The sequence below is a fragment of the Mustela lutreola genome, chromosome 15 (genome assembly GCF_030435805.1).
Source record: "Mustela lutreola isolate mMusLut2 chromosome 15, mMusLut2.pri, whole genome shotgun sequence".
In the NCBI taxonomy this organism is placed as follows: Eukaryota; Metazoa; Chordata; class Mammalia; order Carnivora; family Mustelidae; genus Mustela; species Mustela lutreola.
The window spans coordinates 25,406,878-25,419,405 of NC_081304.1; positions in this window are offsets into that span (position 1 = coordinate 25,406,878).

The window sequence follows — 12,528 nt, forward strand, 5'->3', positions numbered from 1 at the left end:
CTCCCTCCCTCCCCCCCGCGCCCCGAGCCTCGGTCTTTCTCTGGCTCTGCCGGAGCGGCGGCTGCCCGACACCGAGCGGCTGCCCTTCTCGCCGCCGCCGCTGGGGGACTGGCACCTCTGGGTCCTAAAGGGATCGGATTTCCGGGGCCGGAGTCTGTGAGCCCTCCCCTTCCCCTCCTCCCGAATGGATCCCCTCCGCTGCCCGTCCCTCTCCGACTGCCTGACGCTTACCCTCCCCACCCCCACCCCCCCGGTCCTGGACTGTCCTCTTCAGCCCTTCCATCCCATCCTCTGACTGCGGCTCATCACAACCCACAAAAGCACAGCCCCACCAAATATTGGGGGAGGCAAGCCAGCCCCAGTGGTCTCAGTGTGGGCCCCTCTCCTACCCAAATGGGAAGGGAGATTAGTGGGGCGGGGCAAAGGATGGTTGCCTTCAAGGCCCTCGGAGTTCCCCAGTGTGGTTCAAGACTGGCAGCATCTAAATCGCTGGGCACTTGAAAATTTTTAAAATCCAGATTTCTGGGCCCTCCTCCAAACTTTGGAAAGCAGAAGCTCAGAGGCCGGCCCAGGAATCTGCATTTTAACAATTTCTCCCGGAGAACCTTTTGCAATCTTCTAAGGTGTGAAAGTTTAGCCCAGGTTTGCTGGCCTTGTGGTTGAGGGGGAAGAACAGAGAAAGGAAATGGCCCTCATCCCCCAGGTGGCAACCCGGAGCTGGCCTTTGCCCTTTGGCAATTTGAAAAGGGATGTCCTATCACCAGTCTACTTTGTGCCCAGGCTGCAGGGCTGGGGGTGCGGAACCCCTGTCCTCAAGCCCCTGCCCGTGCACCCTTGCCTCTTAAACAGGAAGATGGCGTTTGGGAGGAGGGTTCTGGAGACCTGGGGTCAAAGTTTCACCAGTGAGAGCTCTGGCTTGGGTCTCTGATCTAAAGGCTCCTGGCCACTGTGTGCAAGTGTGTGTTAGGGAGGCAGGGAGAAAGATGGTAGTGACTACCCATTTCCTGTCCTGGCAACCCAGAAAGCTGCTGTGATGCTCTCTCCAACCCCCATATGGTACACAGAAAGGAGTCTGGGGCAGCCTCCGACCTGTCCCCAGCTGCCAGGGCCAGGAGTTAATGTCCACCCCCTAGACCGCGTCGGTCCAGATGCACTACTTCACGCCACAGATCCCAGGAAATGACGAACAGTGTGGACCCTAGGACCCAGAGAACAACTCAGGCACAAAGCCTCCCCCCCACTCCCAGCTGCTTCCTGCAACTCGGGCCTTCCTGCGGTCTCTGCCTCCTCCCCCGCCCTCTTCTCTTCCATCCTCTTCCTCTTCATCCCAATCTCCCACTCTCTCCCCAGCCTAGAAGGGCTGTTGTAGGGAATCCTCCCACCCCTCCACTGTAGGGGTGTCTGTGGGTTTTGCGGGATATAAGCCGGTTAGCACGTGCAAAAGAGTGTGGGGGATGGGGTGTGGGAAGCTGCCTGGGAATCCTGAATATTGGGATGGGAGGGGCCTGGAACCACAGGATTGGATCCTGAGGCTAAGGGAGAGGGAAGATCTGGGCTCTGAGCAGAGACCGGAAATGAACCCAGACTTCAGGCTTTCCAGTGCCACCTGCCTCTTTGCCTAGCTTCCCAGAACCTTTCACCCTCCCCGATTTTATACTTTGGGATGGGACAGACTGAAGAAACGAGCCTCAACCTTCCCCTCCCTCCTAACCCTTTATAGAAGACCTTTCAGGAAAAAGCTTTGGGACTTGGGTTTCCAAATTCAAAGTCTGAGGCTTGAAACCTGCTCATCCGCAGGCCCCCCAACCCCACTGTGAACGCTGGGGGAGACAGAAACCTCACTTAGTTGAGGGATGGGAGTTTGGGCTTTGTCCCCAGAAGTTCTTGTGTGGACTGGAGGAGAGTGCAGGCCCCTGGGTGTTCTGCCCAGAATCTCCCACACCCTTTAGTGAGTCATCTTAACTGGTCCCAGCCCAAGGGGTCTGGGCCCACGCTTCTGGCCAGGTGGGAAAGCCAGCTCCTAAGTGCAGGGGGAGGAGCTGAGAACCAGCAGTCAGGCTCAGTGACCCTGGGACCCCAAACACCTCCAGCAGCAGCTTGGGGTGAACTGGAATTTCTGGGATGCTTAGATCTCCCTTGTCCTGAGACTTCCAAGGGAGAAACCCTTTTAAGTGCTTTGGGATGCCGGAGGGTGGAGTCTGCCTGAGCTTGGATGGCTGAAGCTAATGAGCAGGATTATTATTTCATGGGCTCCTGGTTAGCTCAGTGACACCCCCAGCCAGAATTCCCAAAGAAGCTTTTATGGAGCAATAAGTGCTTTACTGGGGTCAGGCACCAAGCTGGCGGGCCTGCAAGAGACTAGGGTGGGGAATGGAGTATTATCTCCTCCATGCCCTCCCTGCCTGCCTGGAGCAGAAATTCCACCTGTCAGGAGGGTGAGGAGAGCAGACTGGGGGGGTGTCATCATCCAACTGGAAAGGTTTAAATCTAATTTTCATTCCTCCGGCTGTGATCCACATCTCTCCTGTTCAGCAACCCGCGCTGACTTAACCATCCTTTCTATTGTCCTTCATGGAGAAGGCCTTGATGGCCAAGTAGCCTGTTGGTCTTTAAATGGTGGTTCTTGGGGCACCTGGGTGGCTCAATCAGTTAAATGTCTGCCTTCGGCTCAGGTCATGATCCTAGGGTCCTGGGGTTGACTCCAGCATCCATCAGGCTCATTGCTCAGCCAGGAGCCTGCTTCTCCTGCCTTCTCTGCCTGCCTCTTCCCCTGCTTGCTCCTGCTCTCTCTTTCTGAAAAATAAATACAATCTTAAGAAAGAAAAAAAAAAGTTTTGAAAAAAATGGTGGTCCTTCCGCACCCAGCCTGGAAGAGAGGGCGAGGTTCCCAAAGCTGACCCAGGAGCTAGGCTGCCGGAGTTCAAGTCCTGGTTCTACCACTTGCTAGCTGTGTGACCTTGGAAAAGTCATTTGGTGTCTCTGCCCCCGAAAGGATAAACTGAGGAAAGTGGCTGGAACACAGAAGGTAGGGGGTGTGGGGAAGGAGATGCCTTTCCCAGTCCCTGCTAAAAATGCTGGAGGCTTCTACAGGGAGAGATAATCTGCCCTTGACTCTTCTCCTGATAGAGCCCCTCCCTATTTTCCCTTCTACCCCCGGATCTGATGAGGGCCCTCTGACACTGTTTCTCAAGGCTTGCCAGTTTTAAACACCAGGTGTAACGGGCGATGAAGGCAGGGAGATCTGTGATAAGTCCCAAGCTCTCAGTGCCCTGGGCTCGGCCTGGGCTGGGTGCCAGGCTGGCTTCTCTTCCCAGCCCTGGGGCCTTGAGACTTGGCCTCTGAACATTGTGTTTCTGTGGCCACAATCATCTGAGCAGAGGCTAGCCTGGACCCTTCCCTTCGACCGTTTTGTGGGGAGCCAGAGGTCCCTGCCCCAATCTCTCCCCTTCATCTGTCCTCCTCTGCCTGGGACTTGGGCAGATAAGAACATGCTGGAAAGGCATATGTGTTGTTACATGACTGCAAGAGGAAAACTTAAGTCCAGGATATAAGTGCTGGAGGGGCCTTCCATGGCCCTTAGTTGACCCATTCCCAAGGGGAATGAGGAGGGCTGAGACATGCAGAGGGAAGTGACTTATCCAGTTTTAGAGGAAAGACCAGGCTGTGGTTCACAAGGTCTGAACTGAATCATAGCTTCACCCGGTTGCCAGGTGACCCGGGGTTGGTCATTTCCCCTCCCCAAGCCTAATTTCCTCAAAAAGCTCAATTTGAAAGTTTGAGTGTTTCTCCTGAGCTCAGAGACCCCAGGTCTCGCCTGCTCTATGTGGGACAGAGCAGAAGAGGGGCTCTGGAGCCAGACTGTTTTTGTTCCCAACTTGCCACTCCCCAGTGAAGGGACTGCAACAAATTTCTTCATCTGTAAAACAGAGACAACAGAGTTGATGATTAAATGAGCTCTGTGAGGGCCTTATGCATTCAGAACAGCTCTTGGCACAAAGCATGAGCTCAGTGAGTCTGCTGTTACTGATAGCAAGTGTATGGAAACACGCATGGAGGTGTGTGCCCATGTATGAGCAGGTGTGGCCCAAATGGGCGTCAGTGTTTGCCTCTCTGTGTGGGCCTTCACGAGACTTCCGGCTTCTTGGTTCCTTCTAAGGTCACGTCTATGGAAATCAGAGACAGATGCGTCTCCTGCCTGCAGCTCTTCCAGATTTTCTGGGGTCATTTCTGGAGAGACGGTGACCTCTCTTCTCTACTTGCCAAAGACTTTTCACTCCTGCCTCTTGGTGCCTCAACCCTCCCTTGCCTGTACAGGGACAGGGGTCCCTTGGGATCCACCCACAGAAGGAGGAGTCAGGGTGTGTGTGTGTGTGTGTGTGTGTGTGTGTGTTGGGATGTGGGGAAGGGGTGGGACACAGGAAAGATTTCTCCAACTCATCAGTTGCCTTTAAAGAAAGCCTATATTTAGCCAGGCTTACAGGGCCTGTAAATATGTATTTTGCAACCCAGACAGCCATAGCTGTGGTAGCTCCAGAGATATGCAGGGAGGTCAAAGAAAAAATTACCCGGAAAGATTGGGCAATATAGTTTGTCATCAGCAGATTCGAAGGACTCTTTCTACTGCCGGCTCCAACTGCTAATAATATACATTCCTGTGTTTTGATGGTGGTTTCTATTTTTCATCTGCTCTCTGGATCTTGAGCAGTGGGTGCCTGTGGAGGAGACTGGCTCTGAGTTACTTTCCTCCACGAGCCTTTGTCTCACCTGCTCTGGGGCCAGGCGAAGAGCGTCTTGCCCAGATCAGCCCTTTTCCCGACTGGCACTGCCAGGCTCAGTGCCGCATGGTACCTGAACAGCAGCAACCTCCAGAGGCCACAGCCCTCCCATCTCCTACACTCAACCCCTTGTACTTGAGGTGACCTTGAGGGGACAAATCCTGCCACTTCAGAGCAGCACTCTTTGAGACAACTCTTCTTTCTTTAAAAAAAAGCATGCATATACATACGATATATATCTGTTATATTCATTTTAGTTTGGAAAGTTTCTTCAAAAGTAAGAAAAGTTCAGAGAATCACATAACAAAGAGAATTTTAAAATACCAGGGCGCCTGGGTGGCTCAGTGGGTTAAGCTCTTGCCTTCAGCCCAGGTCATGTTCCTGGATTCTTGGGATCAAGTCCTGAGTCAGGCTCCCTGCTCTTTGGGGAGTCTGCTCATCCTACTTCCCTGCCCCTACTCATGCTTGCTCTCATGTTCTCTCAAATGAATAAATAAAATCTTAAAAAAAGAATTTATAAATGCTAGCATTGTGTCATTTTTGCTTCAGTTTCTTTCATAGGAAAGGGTATGAAAGTTGGTTCTTTGTCTTGGTCCCATTGTTTACTATACCTACTATCACAAATTTGGGATGCACCTTTTTAATTTATTTATTTATTATTTGACAGAGAGAAAGATCACAAGTAGGCAGAGAGGCAGGATGAGACAGAGGGTAAGCAGGCTCCCTACTGAGCAGAGAGCCTGATGCAGGGCTCGATCCCAGGACCCTGAGACCATGATCTGAGCCGAAGGCAGAGGCTTAACCCGCTGAGCCACCCAGGTGCCCCAGGATGCACTTTTATAGTCCATAATTTATTATTATTATTATTTAAAGATTGTATTTCTTATTTATGAGAGAGAGAGCACTTGCGTGTGAGCAGGGGGAGGGGCAGAGGGACAAGCAGATTCCCCCCCTGAGTGGGGAGCCCCACAAAGTGAGGGCTTCTATCCCAGAACCCTGAGATCACGACCAGAGCTGAAATCAGACACTTAACTGACTGAGCCATCCGGGTGCCACCATTATTATTATTATTTTTTAACTGTAAAATACGTAAAATAACACAAAATTTGCTCTTTTAACCATTTTCGGTGTCCAGTAGCGCAAAGTACATTCCCATTGCTGTGCCACCATCACCACCATCCATCTCCAGAACTTTCTCATCTTCCCAACTGAAACTCCATGCCCGTTAAACACCGACTCTCCATGTCTTCCTCCCCCCCAGCCCCTGGCAACCTCCATCCTACTTCCTGCATCCATGAATATGACAACTCTTGGTACCTCATGCAAGGAGAATCACATAGCATTTGTTCCTTTGTGCCTGGCTTATTTCGCTTAGCATAATAACCTCAAGATTTATCCAAGTTCTAGCATCAGCATTCCCTTCCTTCATAAGTCTAGCCCATAATTTGATGTTTTCCCTATGCACTGAAATATTGCAAAACTAGCAGACAGTAATACTTTCTGTGTTATTAATATGTACAAAACAACCACCTTACTTGCCTCGTTTTTTTTTCCATTCAGTGTGTTTTTCCCAATAGAGTCACACTGGTGATACCTGTGACTTTGATTCCTTCACTTTAACTTGTATTTGGTATTTCATTGTGGAGCTAAGCCACCGTTCATTTATCGGTTCCTCCACTGAAGGGCACTGGGCGTGTTGCTGCGTTCTGCCGTCATAAATGGGACAGTGGTGAGCACCCTTATACAAGTGTGAAGCCACTGGAGAACAGACACCTCGGAGCAGGGAGACAGGCTTGTGGGCAGGCACACTTTCTACTTGGCTAGCTCTGTCTGACTACTCTCTCCAGCGACAGCTCCCCTTTATGCTCTTGCTACCAGCCTTGTACAGGGCATCCTGTCTGGCCATATCCTTGCCCACATCTGCTCTTGTGAGACTATCTATCTCTCTATCTTGATTGATAGTGAACCATCTATCGATCTATCTATCTTTCTTCCTATCTTTTAAAAATTTTATTTATTTATTTGATAGAGCCAGCGAGAGAGGGAACACAAGCAGGGTGGTGGGAGAGGGAGAAGCAGACTCCCCGCTGAGCAGGGAGCTGGATGTGGGACTTGATTCCAGGACCTTGGGACCGTGACCCGAGCCCAAAGCAGACGCTTAACGACTGAGCTGAGCCACTCAGGTGCCCCTCTGGCTTGATATGAATTATAGAAACCCCAACTAGATGTGGTTTAAGCAAAAAAGGAATTTTATGATCTCACATAACAAGAAGTCTTAGGGTTGGTTAAATTCAGAATCTCAGCTCTGACCATCAAGAACCAGGTTCTTCCCATCTTTCCACAAAATCCTCCTCATTGTGTTGGCTTGCATATTAGACCAGTCCCCTCAATTGTCCACAGTGGTGGCCTCCCTTCAGTTTTCTTGTGCAGGAAATGTCCAGAGGTAGAAGAAAGGGGACATTTTCTTCCCAGTGTATCTTTCCCAGAGGCCCCAGAGCAGATCTCCCTTCTAGTCTCCGGTCTCCATATGTGTCCATACTTAAACCAATCACTGAGCAGAGGAACTGAATTATTGTACTATATTTAGACCAATCGCCATTCACCCAATGCAGCTAACCCAGCCTCCCCAAAAGCCTAGACTCTGGATTCCTGAATCAGACCAAGGTTCCATTATCATGGAAGAAGGAAAGGAATGCTATTTAGGGTGGCATGCAAAAGGCCTGGGCTTTCCTTGATTTGTAGGAGTTCTTTATATATCTTGGATACTAACCTTTTAGTTGTTTATCTTTAATTCTAATTTTTTTTTAGTACAGTTGCACACGCTACATTGTTTTCAGGTCCTTTTTTTCTGTTTCACATGTGCTGACATGGTCACCCAGGCTGTTGCTTGTCTTGTAACTTTGTTTATAATTTCATACCAGAAAGCTTTTTTCTTTTCTTTTCCCTTTTTATGTAATATAGTAAAATCAATCAGTCTTTGGTGACTTGCGTCTTGTCTGAGAACTCTTTTCCTATCCTGAGATCGCCTACATTTTCTTCTAAGTATTTTGAAGTTTTGTTTCTTTCACTTTTAGGTCTTTAATCCATCTGGAATTAATATTTATGGATGGTGTGAGGATTTTTCATTCGAAAAGCCGACTGTCACAACACTTTTTATTAGTCTGTTCCCTCTCACTGAGTTGCAATGTAACTGACATCATAAATCACATTTCCCACATAAGCTTGGATCTGGTTCTGGGCACTCTATTCTATTGATCTCTTTGTCTAGCCCGGCACCAATACACATTGTTTTAATTACTATCGCTTCCAAATAGGTCTTGGTATGTGTTAGGGGCTTATTCTTTCTTAAATTGTCTAGCCTTTTCTTGGTCCTTGGCTCTTCTGTATGAATTTTAGAACCGGCTTGCCTAACTCTCTGAAAAATCCTACTGGGATATTCATTGAACTCGCATTGAATCAGAAGATTAATATGGAGAGAATTGTCTTCCTGACATTAAGAATCTCATCCCTAAATTGAATACATCTCTCCACTTACTCCTTTTAAAGCCTATGGTTTTTATAGTTTTACACCTATCGTTTTGCTTCATAAGTATCTGTGAGTTTTTTTGGGGTTCTGTACAATTTTAATTTTAGTGTTAATGATTTTTTTTTTAAAGATTTTATTTATTTATTTAACAGAGAGAGAGATCACAAGTAGGCAGAGAGGCAGGCAGAGAGAGAGAGGAGGAAGCAGGCTCCCTGCTGAATAGAGAGCCCCATGTGGGGCTCAATCCCAGAACCCTACGACTCTGAGGTCATGACCTGAGCTGAAGGCAGAGGCTTTAACCCACTGAGCCACCCAGGCGCCCCAGTGATTTATTTTTTAAAAGATATTACAGCTTCTATAAAATTACTGTTAGTGTATAGAAACACTGTTGGAGTTGGTATTTTATTTATATTTGGATATTAACTTTCATCCAACAACCTTGATCTCTCTTAAGAACCCTAATAACATGCCTGTAGAACCTCTTAGATTTTCTATATAAATATTTATACCATCAGCAAAAAATGTCAAAGATTTTTTGTTTCTTTTATTTTCCTAATCCTTCCATCGCTGAGCGGTGGTGGCTTTTAAATCTGACTTCTCCCAGCTCTCGGTCTGTGCGGGTGGCCTGGCCCTGGGCAGCTACAGTTTTGCGCCTTCAGTTGTAAATAAATAAAAGACCCCTTACTCTCTCCAGAGCTTTACAATTTACAAAGCACTTTCGCTTTCACTATCTCATTGATCCTTATTACCCCCACTTTACAGAGCGGGAGTGTCTCTCCTCCTTGTCCAGAGATCTAGCTGGGCAGAACACTGTGCTGTGAGCTCTTTGACAGTCCCTCCCTTTCTCTGTTTCTCCCCTAAGCTACAAAGTTTGGCTAGGGATGGTGTCTGGTATTCTCAGACTCAGGATTGATGGCTCTGGGCGGTCACAAGGCTCAAGGAACCTCTTTGAGGGCTGAAGGCCAAAGATTAAAAAAAAAAAAAAAAAAAAAAAAGGGAGGAGGAATCTGGGTACATTTAGGTCCTCAGACTCGTGCCCCCAAAGGTCGCGAAGAGTGGAGAAATAGGGACATGTCCTTGGAAGTCGGAGGGTTGATACAAATGATGGGGATGGTGGGAAAAAGGGCAGTGTCCAGTCCCCCCCCCTCCCCCCGCAGCTAGGCGGATCGCCTCCCGGCTTGGGAAAACATCCTCTGGACCCGGAAGGGGAGGACGAAGTCAGGCTCGGGGCCGTGGGCTTCCTCCTGCGTCGCCCCCTCTAGCTGCAGTGCTCAGCAAACACTCCTGACGCGCAACCCCAACCCCGGGCGGAGCGCTCCCGCCCCCCAACCCGACTCCCGCCCTGTCCCCGCTCTGCCCCAGTATTGCGCAGGCGCAGGTCCAAGCTGCGGCCGCGAACGCGCCCTCTCGTGGCTAACTGACAGATCGCATCCTTTGTTGAGGCGCTGGGGGGCGGCGAAGAGGAGGGGGAGGAAGATGGGGGTGGAGTCTGGGAGGCAGATGCGACAATCAGATCACAATGATGAGAATCCCTTTCCTTTGTCCCTTATGACAACATATAATCCCCCGTTGTAGATGCAGATGAAGAAAATATGGTCCTCAGAAATCAAGAGGTTCATAAAGACAGAAGTGGAAGGAAAGAGTTGGGGAGATGAGGCATTCATTCAATCTTTCATTCATTCAGAAGATTTTCACTGAGATGGGGAGAGCCAGAGACAAAGGACCAGAGGAATTAAATCGGGACACTGACAAGCGGAGATCCGGCAGAGAGCTGGGGAAACAGGTGTGGAGAGGCATAGACCTGACCCACCTGTCCCCCCAGAAGGATGCTCTGACAGGTGAGGGCCACCTCAGGAGCTCAAGAAGGGACAGTCCAAGGACCAGGAGGGGACTCTTGTCACAAAAAACTGAAGCAATCAAATATGCCTAAAGCCATAAATTCATAATTAGGCTACTGTTTTTGAAAAGCTAACGGGCTGAGGTTTGAGGGATGCTGGAGAATCAATTCATTATTTCGAAATTGGCAAATATAGGAACAGAATCGAGTATTTATCCTATCTTTTTCCATAGGAGCTACGACACTCAGTAACCAACTAGTAAGCGAGGCACAGTTTCTGTGTTGAGAATTATTCTGACTAATAAAGGAAGGAGTGATTGGATGTGAGTATCACCATTTGCAGGGTGGGGGGCGGGGGACTGACGGATGAGGCACAGAGCATCACAGTTCCTGTACTTCTGGATGGAAGAAGCAATCCCACCATCTGTGAAGTGGTCTTGCCAAGGAAAATAGAACCTATACCTGATCAGGATTTTGAATCCAAATACAATTTACAGGAAAAAACAATGTACAGGAAATACAATTTACAGGAAGTACAGAGGTCAGAGAGATGTGTTAAAGAACACCCTAGAGATGCAATCAGCAAAACCCAGACTGGAAAACAGCACAGCAAATGGCCTGGTTCTCTCAAGGAAAAAGAGAGAGAGAGGTTTGGATGGGGAACCTATGGACTTAAAGAGATTTAAAGGAGACACATCAGTCAGTTTCGGTGTGTGTGCTCTATTTGGATCATGATTCAAACAAATACACTGTTAAAAAAAAAGACATTCATGAGAAATTGGAAATCTGAACACTATAGGTCTGATATCAAGGAATTATCATTAACTTTAAGTATACTAATATACGAAGTATAACAATTGTGATTGTTTAAAGAAGAGTCATTCTATTAAAATAATAAAAATAAAAGAGTCATCATCTTTCAAAAATACATGCTAAAATATTGACAGAGGAAATGAAACAGGAGGGAGAGTTGGGGGAGCACAGGTGACAGGAGATTGGCCATAAGTCGCTGACAGTTGAAGCTGGAGGGTAGATATATGGAGCTTTCATTCTTTTATTCTGTAGACTTTTTAAAAAAAAGATTTTATTTATTTATTTGACAGGCAGAGATCACAAGTAGGCAGAGAGGGACGCAGAGAGAGGGGGGGGGGAAACAGGCTCCCTGCTGAGCAGAGAGCCTGATGCGGGGCTTGATCCCAGAACCCTGAGATCATGACTGGAGCCAAAGGCAGAGGCTTTAACCCACTGAGCCACCCAGGCGCCCCTATTCTGTAGACTTTTGTTTAAATTTTGCAAACTAAGGGGCACCACGATGGCTCAATCAGTTAAGTGTCTGACTCTCCATCTCAGCTCAGGTCTTGATCTCAGGGTCAAGAGTCCAAGGCCCCCACTGGGCTCCACACTCGGTGTAGAGCCTACTTAAAATAAAATAAAATTTGCAAACTAAGAAGTTTAAGGACCCTGTGACCCCTCTCTCTATGCTCAGGCCCCAGGGAACAGAAACGCTGAGAATTCTAGCAGTAGCTTGCAATCCAGACAGCTCTGAGGTCCTCTGGTTGGCCACAGGGGACTTCTGGCTGGCTCCTGGCACAGTCCTTGGTTGGGAGAAGGCGAGAAGGATCCGTAAGGAAACTGACCTCTGGGGGCCTGGTGGCACTGCATTCAGACACAGCTACTTCAGGACAGCTGAAAGTGTGAGTGGGGGGCTCCAGAAAAGAGCAGGCGAGGGGCCGCTGAGGGGCTGAGGACTGGGCAGCTGGCCAGACTCCCTCAGAGCCCTCTGCCTGCCTCCAGAACCTTTCTACCTCATGCCCTCCGTCTCCATGTCTGAGAAGGCAGAGAGGCGCCACGGTGACTCTGGGACAAACCCTGCCCTGTCTGAGAGCCTGAGTGGATGCTGACTGTGGAATCTGGTGGCTCTCCAGGGATGGGTGGGACGGTCAGGCAGGAAGAGAGAAAAAGAGATGAGGACTAAGTAACCTGCACCCTAGTCATTCCAGTTGGCAGGCCAACGCCGTGCCGTGGCCCTCAGTTCTGACCAGAACTGGTTCCAGGCGCCCCTGTGTGGGGCAATGGGTATGGTGGGGGGAGATGGAGATGCCCAGGAGGGAGACTCCTGCACACACCAGGAATTCTGGACCCAGGAGGCACCCCTGGGTCCCCACCTCCTCCTCAAGACATCTAGGGAGAGTACCCTCTGCTGGCTCTGAGTTCGAAGCCCCCAGAGAGAAGGGCATGCCATCCCCTTCACACCTGGACCCAGATCGTTGACTGAGGCAAGATGGAGGGGGACAGGGTGCCCCCCGCAGCCAGGCCACGAGCCTCAGCTGTTTGGTTGTACGGCCCTGTGGGGTGGGGGGTCATGAAGAGCTGGTACCTCATTCTTCTTG